The sequence below is a fragment of the Rhinolophus sinicus genome, chromosome 4 (assembly GCF_057876585.1).
Source record: "Rhinolophus sinicus isolate RSI-liver-muscle chromosome 4, RSI-T2T, whole genome shotgun sequence".
NCBI classification, from domain to species: domain Eukaryota; kingdom Metazoa; phylum Chordata; class Mammalia; order Chiroptera; family Rhinolophidae; genus Rhinolophus; species Rhinolophus sinicus.
The window spans coordinates 817,915-825,457 of record NC_142504.1 but is presented as its reverse complement, the minus strand read 5'-3'; the positions used below and the strand labels follow the sequence as shown (position 1 = coordinate 825,457).

At 56.2% G+C, this 7,543-nt stretch overlaps 1 long non-coding RNA gene and 1 other non-coding gene across 2 annotated transcripts; both read left to right on the top strand.

Annotated features, from left to right (window-relative positions):
• The first annotated feature begins 2,122 nt into the window (after positions 1 to 2,122).
• LOC109447337 (uncharacterized) lies at positions 2,123 to 5,752 on the top strand. The gene is made up of 6 exons (XR_002137348.2): positions 2,123 to 2,278; positions 2,591 to 2,674; positions 4,407 to 4,471; positions 4,863 to 4,957; positions 5,403 to 5,527; positions 5,646 to 5,752. It is a non-coding gene; the product is annotated as an uncharacterized LOC109447337 (long non-coding RNA).
• Positions 2,904 to 3,035, top strand: LOC141567018 (small nucleolar RNA SNORA9). The gene has a single exon (XR_012489418.1). It is a non-coding gene; the product is annotated as a small nucleolar RNA SNORA9 (small nucleolar RNA).
• Positions 5,753 to 7,543: the final 1,791 nt, after the last annotated feature.

The following is a 7,543-nucleotide window of genomic DNA, read 5'->3' as shown; positions in this document are numbered from 1 at the left end:
GGCAGGGGCCGTTAGCGCCCCGTGCCCCGCACCCCGCACTTCCGGGCCGACGGCGCGATCCCGCCCCCTGCGAGCGGCCCCGCCCCGCGACCCCGCCCCCAACCTTTAGGGGCGGTGACAACGCGCCTGCCCTGCCCCGCCCTTCAACGGTCTCGGGAGCGCGCCTGTCGGCCCCGATCCTGCCCCACTCCGTGGGGGGCGCGGGAGCGCGCCTGCCCCCGCCCCCAGCCCGGCTTCATTAATTTGCTAGAGGGCTCAGAGAACTCAGGAAAAGTTTACTCACTGTTTACCAGTTTGTTGTAAAAGAATATGATAAAAGCACACAGATAAACATCCAGATGGAAGAAATGCCTAGGCCAAGGTACGTGGGAAGGAGAAGGAAGCCTGTCACCCTCTCCTAAGGGCCCACTCCGCGCTCCTCCATGTGAACACCAATCCGGAAGCTCTCCGAACCTCACTATTGAGATTTTCATGGCGGTTCCATCACCACGTAGGCATGATCAATTATTAACTCCATTTACAGCCCCCTCCCCTATCTGGAGGTTGGGGGATGGGGGCAGGACTGAAAGATCCAAGCTTCTAACCATAGCTGGGCCTTTCTGGTGACCAGCCCCTATCCAGGGGCCACCGGAGTTCCCTCATTAGAACAAAACACACTCTTTTCACTCAGGAAATTCCAAGGGACGTGGGAGCTCTGTGCCGGGCACCGGGGGCAGAGACCCACGTATGTGCTTTCTGTTCTCGCAGCCCGACCTGAGGCTGACTCCCCCAGGCTGCTCCTGCATGCACAAGCCCACACGCACAGGTGAGGTCCTGCTGCAATGATCACAAGGTGATGATTATGGAAATAAATGAGGACCAACCAGACAAGAAGGAAAAAAAGCTATTTGTACAGAAAGTGCTAAGTGAGGGAGCCGGCCCCCAGCACTTGCACTTGGCGAGATGCAAAGGCAGAGAGAGGAGGGGGAGCGCTCCCTGATGGAAAAAGGGGGCTCAGGTGCCCTGATGGGGGCTGTGCGCCCGGGGAGCTGGGGGGCTAAGCACAATTGGGCATCCCAGTGATTGGTTAGGGGAGCGTGTCTGGCTTTCTCTGGTTGGTCCTAAGCTGGAAGTGGGAACAAAAATTAAGGAAGCTGTCGGGTATTGACCAAGTCCTAGCCATTTGGCTTGTTTGCATTGTAACAGTTGTTGTGTGGCTTCCTGTGTTGTCACTACGGAGAGCAGCCTGTATCCCCCAAGTGTCACTTACAGAAGCTGTCTGCCAGGGCTGGCTGCTGCAGGTTGTGGGTCAGAGTTCTAGTTTTATTAATGGTCTGGCCATTGTCTGTTTGTATATTCAGTCTCTCATGACAGACACCAATGAGACCCGCTGGTCTCACTGACACACCAATGATACCCGCTGGCAAGGTCAACAAAAACAGCATTTCCCTCAAGGTTACACCTCGGCGGGAGAAGGTACCTAACAGCCTCCTTCCAAAAGCCTTCTTTTGCGTGGTCACTGCGTCGCTTTCTTACCAACAACCTCCCTAACTGCCTGGTGGCCCCACCTAGTGAACAGAAATGACTGAGACCCCGTTCTTAAGCATTAATGTGATGCACGGCACAGACAACGCGCTAAAAGGACGCCAAACGGAAATAAAGCTAAGTGGACACAACCCATTACCCCAGGTAGCGTGTGCAATCTGGAGTCACGTGACAAGGGCGGTCCTTAACCTCTCCGGACACCAGGATACGGTCAAAGTGAGGGTCCTTGGGAAACATTTCTGGGTTGTGAGATGAGGGATTTGCGTTCACTTGAAAAGGGCAGACAATGAAATTCTGAAAGCAAAGGGGTGGGGTCCCTCCCCTTTGAACACGGAGACCCAGCGTCCCCTTGCATTTGCGAGACTGCTGCCGAGCCGCGCCCGGACCCCGTTGCTTCAAGGCCCGCTTCCTCGCCCTCCGGGGTCCCCGTCCCCGTCCCCGCCCAGGTGGCAGGCCCGCGGCGCGCCCGACCCCACCCGAGCACTGCACTTGCGCGCCAGTCCCGCCCGGGGCAACAGAGATGCTCAACAAGCACGCTCCAGGGCTCGCTCGGCGCCCCGTGTGGCGGCGCGCGGCTTCCGGCGTGTTGCGTGATGACGCAAGTGCGTAGCGTGTGTGGCGTGCGCAGCGTGTATGGCGGCAGCCATGACTGGAGGCTTCGGCGTGGCCGTGTTTCCGCAGGATGCTCCCGCGTGTTCGCTTCATCCGAGGCCATCGAGGGTCCCAGGCGGGTCCTGCCGTCTGCTGAGACCAGGTGAGGGTCGTGGGCCCGCGGGAGGGGTCTCCAGCCCGGCTCTGAGGGCCCGATTCGGAGGACACCTGCGGCCTGCGGGGTACGGGCAGCGCTGGGGGATGGGGGCGCGGGACTGGCTTCCCCATGTGACAAGAAGCAGGGGCGCCGCGAGGCGGGCCGCAGCTGAGCGCACGCCCTCTGCAGTGCTGGGTGCCCCCCTCCGCAGCAGGTCTGCGGGGAGCTGCTCTGTGAGCCGCCGTCCAGGACGGCACGCTCCGCCCTGCTTCGCGGGGCTTAATGCACCTGCTTCTGTGTCTTGTCTGTGGTCCCCAGGTGTAGTTTCTGCGCTGTAGAAGAACATGGAAGAAAACGCTCTTTTATGCAGTAAGACGATGATACCGATATTCCTGGGGTCTGGTAAGTTTTGGAAGCTCTGCTGTGGGATTGCAGGGTCCCCGGGAGTGCAGTCAGCTGATGTCGTCTCCGCTTGATGAAGCTGCCTGTCCCAAGGCTCGTCCCCCACCCCCTTAGCCAGAAAGGATGTGTCTGGAGTGCATTCCTTCCTGCCATCTGTCACCTGTGCCCTGGCTTCAGGGAGCACAGTGCAGCCCTCTGCCCAGGGCTTAAGGGCGTGAGGGAGTGTAGGCTGCAAGCCTCCAGCGTGCGTGGGTCTGTGGTGATCCTGTGCATTCCTACAGTGCTTGCGAGAACATTTCGAAATGGTTTGAGGCCTTGCCCTGCTGCATCCAGAGCAAGGTTATAGAAATTTCGGACAGTTGTTTGCTCCCTTTGGCATTTGCACGGCCTGACATGGTAACACCACTTGCCATGTGCGGTTAAACGGACGTAAATGTTAAAATCCAGGTTTTCCTTCATAGCACCCACATTTCGGGTGCTCAGTAGCCACAGTTGGCAAGTGGCGATGAGACTGGAGTCATAAAACAGCCACGTTTTCGTAGGAGTTGTTTTGGACTTGGGTGTTTGCTACATTGTAGGCTTGTTGCAGGTTTTATGTTACTGTATCCTGAAAACAAGCTGAAAATGAAGCTCTGGGAGGGCGGGAGGGGTAGAAGTGGGCCCCTGCAGGGAGGGGCTGAGCCCTGACCCAGGGACTGCGGGGCAGAATGGTTACAGTTAGCACGGTAACCAGAGAGCCAAAGGTGAGATCCTGCAGCGGGACCAGTGGCTGATGGTCCTCGGGTGAGCGCTGACCTGAAAACCTTGTGCAAGGGGAGAGCGCTAATGTTTACTGGACTCCTGTTTTGTGCCAAACTTCTCCCCCCTTTCTTACTTCCCCCACCCACTCCAGTTCAAGCGGTTGTTTCTCAGTGTAGTTGTGTAGGACACAGCTCCCTGGCCCGTGCTGATGTTATGAGCCTTGCGGTCGCTGGTCATCGGTCGGCTGCTTGGTCTCTGGTCATCGGTTGGCTGCTCATGGCTACACACAGTAGCACTCAGCAGCCCACGGCAGCTCACGCTGACCGGCTGCTCACGTCTGCTCATGGCAGCCCAGCTCCAGGGAGAGCCGTTGTTCACAATCTTAGCTGTAGAGGGCACAGCTTACTGGCCCGTGTGGGAATCAAACTGGCGACCTTGGCACTCCAACCACCTGAGGCACCAGACTGGCCCTGTGCCAAACTTCTTAATTCTTCACCCAATTTAAATTTCTTTTTTTAATTAAAGTTTATTGGAGTGACAATTGTTAGTAAAGTTACATAGATTTCAGGTGTACAATTCTGTAATACATCATCTATAAGAGTTTAAATCTTTGAGGACCACCATGAGGTGGGCTTAGGTCCACTAGAGGTGGGAGGCCCACCATCAGAATTGCATGTCCAGGGCTGCCCGGCCAGAAACTGGCAGGTTAGGAGTGCATGCGAGGCTTCTCTAACCCTTTGGTCTGCTCTTTCCAAGGATGCCAGAGGGGGGTGTGGAATCTATAAGTGGGAGGAGGTTGGCGTTGGAGGGATGGCCTTTGTCCTTGCCTTGGTGTAAGGGCTGTTGGGTGCAGTCAGCGGTGGGCCAGGATGGAAAAAGTGGCCACGTGCTCCCGGCGGGGCAGCACCGCTGTGCCTCTCTGGGTGGTGGAGTCACACCACACCTTCCCCGTGAAGGTCGAGGCTTCCAGCAGACTCAGATCTCTCTCCAGTCCAGGTGCAGATGCTGAACACACCGGCCTCCGCGGGGCTGCCGTCAAGAGATGCTTCTTTCTCTGTGAGTCTTGGGAGCAAGGCGCTGACTGCCCTTTGGCACTGGCGGCCTTCTCAATGTTGTTCAAGTGACAGACAGCCTTGGGGTGTCTGAACAGGGTGGCCCAGGGCAGAGAGCAGGCATGGGCGGGTACCTTCTGGGTCCCCTGGTGTCACCCTGTAGGAACTGGGGCTGGTGCTCTGACTCCTGCTGATCAGTCGTCGGCTGCCTGCGCCTCTGTCGAGTCTGGAGCCTCCTGCCAGCGTCAGCCTCCGTGAACTAGGCGGGGCGACCTCATCAGCAGCAGGGAGGGGGGCAAACCCTTTACAGTTTCCGACACCACCACCCCCAGCAGACTGTTCTGTGTCCCTGCCCAGCACATGACACTTGGTGTGTGTGTGTGTCCCTCCCTCAGTATTTCAGCCCCAGAAACCCCATCGTGTCAGAGCTGGAAGGCCCCTGAAAAGTACTCCATTGGGTGGCTGTCAGGCTGTTCCAGGGTCTGCAGTGGTAAGTGCAGGTGGGGTCTGGCCTAGCAGGTCACTTCACTTGTTTTCTGTGTTAGTTTTTCATGAGTGCCCCCAACCCACCTTCAAAAGCATCCACTTGTTCTGACTGTCCCTGTGGTAAGTCAGGTGATTGAGTTGCAGAAAGGCTGATTGACTTCAAACTCACAAGACCACTTGTGGACAGACCGTTGTCTGGTACCAGGGCTCATGGGCCCTGGTTCTTTGTCAGGGGTTTGATTTCCTTTGTGGTGTTGGATCCGACGTGCAGCCTTTCCCCCGGAATCTCCTAAGTGGGTCGTGTGTCATCCTGCAAAGGGCAGGCTGCCTGCCACGGAGTCTCCCTCGGGAGTGGGCCCCGCTTTAGTTCTGTTATTGTCACTCGTGGCAGTTGGCATTTATAATATAATAGTCCCTGGCCACACGCTTATGTCACTTGATTTTCACAGAGGCCTCCGAGGTTTTCCAGATGGGAAAGTGGGTGCTGAGAGTTGGGGACCCATCCCTGTGATACACCCAGTGAGGGTGCGGCAGGATCTGAAGCCAGGCCTTGGAACCTCACCTCCCTGAGCAGGTGGGTCCCTGGCCTCCCACGCTCCCCTTCCAGGAGGAGTCAGAAACTCCTGGGTCTTGGCTGGGTTGTGAGTGGCTCGGGGCCGGGAGGGCATGTCTGACTGACATTCTGACCACAGGTTTGAATGCTGTGTCATCTGCTTCCCGAACGAGGATCCAGCCCCTCTGATATCTGAATGAGAAACAAGGGACATTTAATAAACGGGATTTGAAATGTGTGCTTCCATCCAGCCTCTGCTTTTCTCCTTTCTGTACACTGGATACAAATTGGGGAGGGCCTGCTCAGAGGTAGTTTGAGCCCAGTTGGAGGGGGCCCTAGTGACCTCACGCTCCTACTCGAGCCTTTGTAAACTGGGGGCGGGGGTGCAGAGCGGCCCGTCAGGAGCTTTGCCTTGACACCCGGATGGATTCACTGCCTGCTGTCCTCACCGGTGGGGGTCCGATTGGGCCTGTGGCTCATCCTCAGACCTGGGCGGCCTCTGAAGAGATGCACTCACGTAATCTCATTTGAGAAGTACCTGGTCACAACCCACTGATGTGTGCACCCACAGGTTAACCCCCTTACTGTGTTTCCCTGAAAATAAGCCCCAGTTAAGATCGTCAGCCAGATGGGCGCATTTAGTTAGTCATTATGACGATGTTCCAGAAGATGACATAACTGTATTTGAACAGATATAGATTGTTGTATATGAAAAAAATAAGACATTCCCTGAAAATACGCCCTAATGTGTCTTTTGGAGCCAAAATTAATATAAGACCCGGTCTTATTTTCGGGGAGACACAGTACTTCAGTGTCGTCAGGAGTGTCAGCAGGCCAGAACTTACCGGGCCACTTTCACATTCAGTTTTTAGTGACAAGTGACAGCGTGCCCCAAGGTACCTGCGTCTTGAGTCACAGCAGCCACACCCTGAGGCTCGGGCACAAGGCTCATCTCTGATCAGAACCGAGACACTCGGGGAGCCCTCCTGACCCCTCCCAACAGCCAGGGAGAGCAGGAAGTGGCCTCCAAGCACCTTCAGAGTACCTTGGTGGGCCCTTCCCTGCAGCTAAGCCTACAGCGTGCCTTGAGATGGGGTGCAAACCCTAAATGTGTGCATTGTGTAGGGGAGCCAAGAAACAAGGGGACCGGGGTCTGCTGCAGAGGCCCCTTGGACCTGATCTGGATGAGATGGGTAGAGATGCTACTGCCCTCAGCCCTGGGCGGCCCCAGCCTCCCGCATCCTCCTTTTGGCCCACCATCACTTCTGCCCACTTCTGCCCGTTTGTCCTGCCTGAGACAAGGTTGAGGCCGCCCAGAGGTGCAGCCACACCCAGGAAGGGAAATCCCAGTCTAGAGATAAGTGAGGTGGTGGGTGGGGACAAGGTCACTCAAGGTCACACAGCAACAGCTCCACAGCCAGGACCAAACTCCACCCATGGACCAGTCCCCAACCTAAGAATGGTCTTGACATTTTTACATAGTAAAAAACCCCAAAGAACCACTTTGTGACTCCTGTAAATGGCACCAAGTTCAGGTCTCAGTCCCTGAGGTTTCCCTGGAACGGCCCGCTCCTTTCACCGTTAACTAAGCCGAATGGCCACCCCGGAGGTTTAGGGAAGTGAAACCCCAGCTTCTCAGGTTTGGAAAGCCCTGCAAAAGCACCCTCCGCGGGGGGTTGGGGGGGACGGAGCTGTGACGGTGAAACAACCCCCGTTTTCCCAGAGGAGCCCCAATGCGCCGTCCTCGAGAGGCTCTGGCCTGGGCTGCACAGTGCTCACCTGAATAAGCCCTTTCCAGCTTCGTTCCGTATTGGTTACGAGCTGTTTGAGGGGAAAATCCCTTAACTTACATATCTAGCAATTACTTCAAAGCTTAAAAAGTAAGTTGATTGAAAGACAATTTTTAAATAAGTTAGCTTTTTGAGCGCAGAGTCCCAAAGGCACAGGTGGGTGATTCAAATCTGAGGAAGCCTCTGGCCCGTTGGAAGCTGAATGGGAGGGAATTGCCCGTGTGGAGGACACTGCTCAGGAATGCTG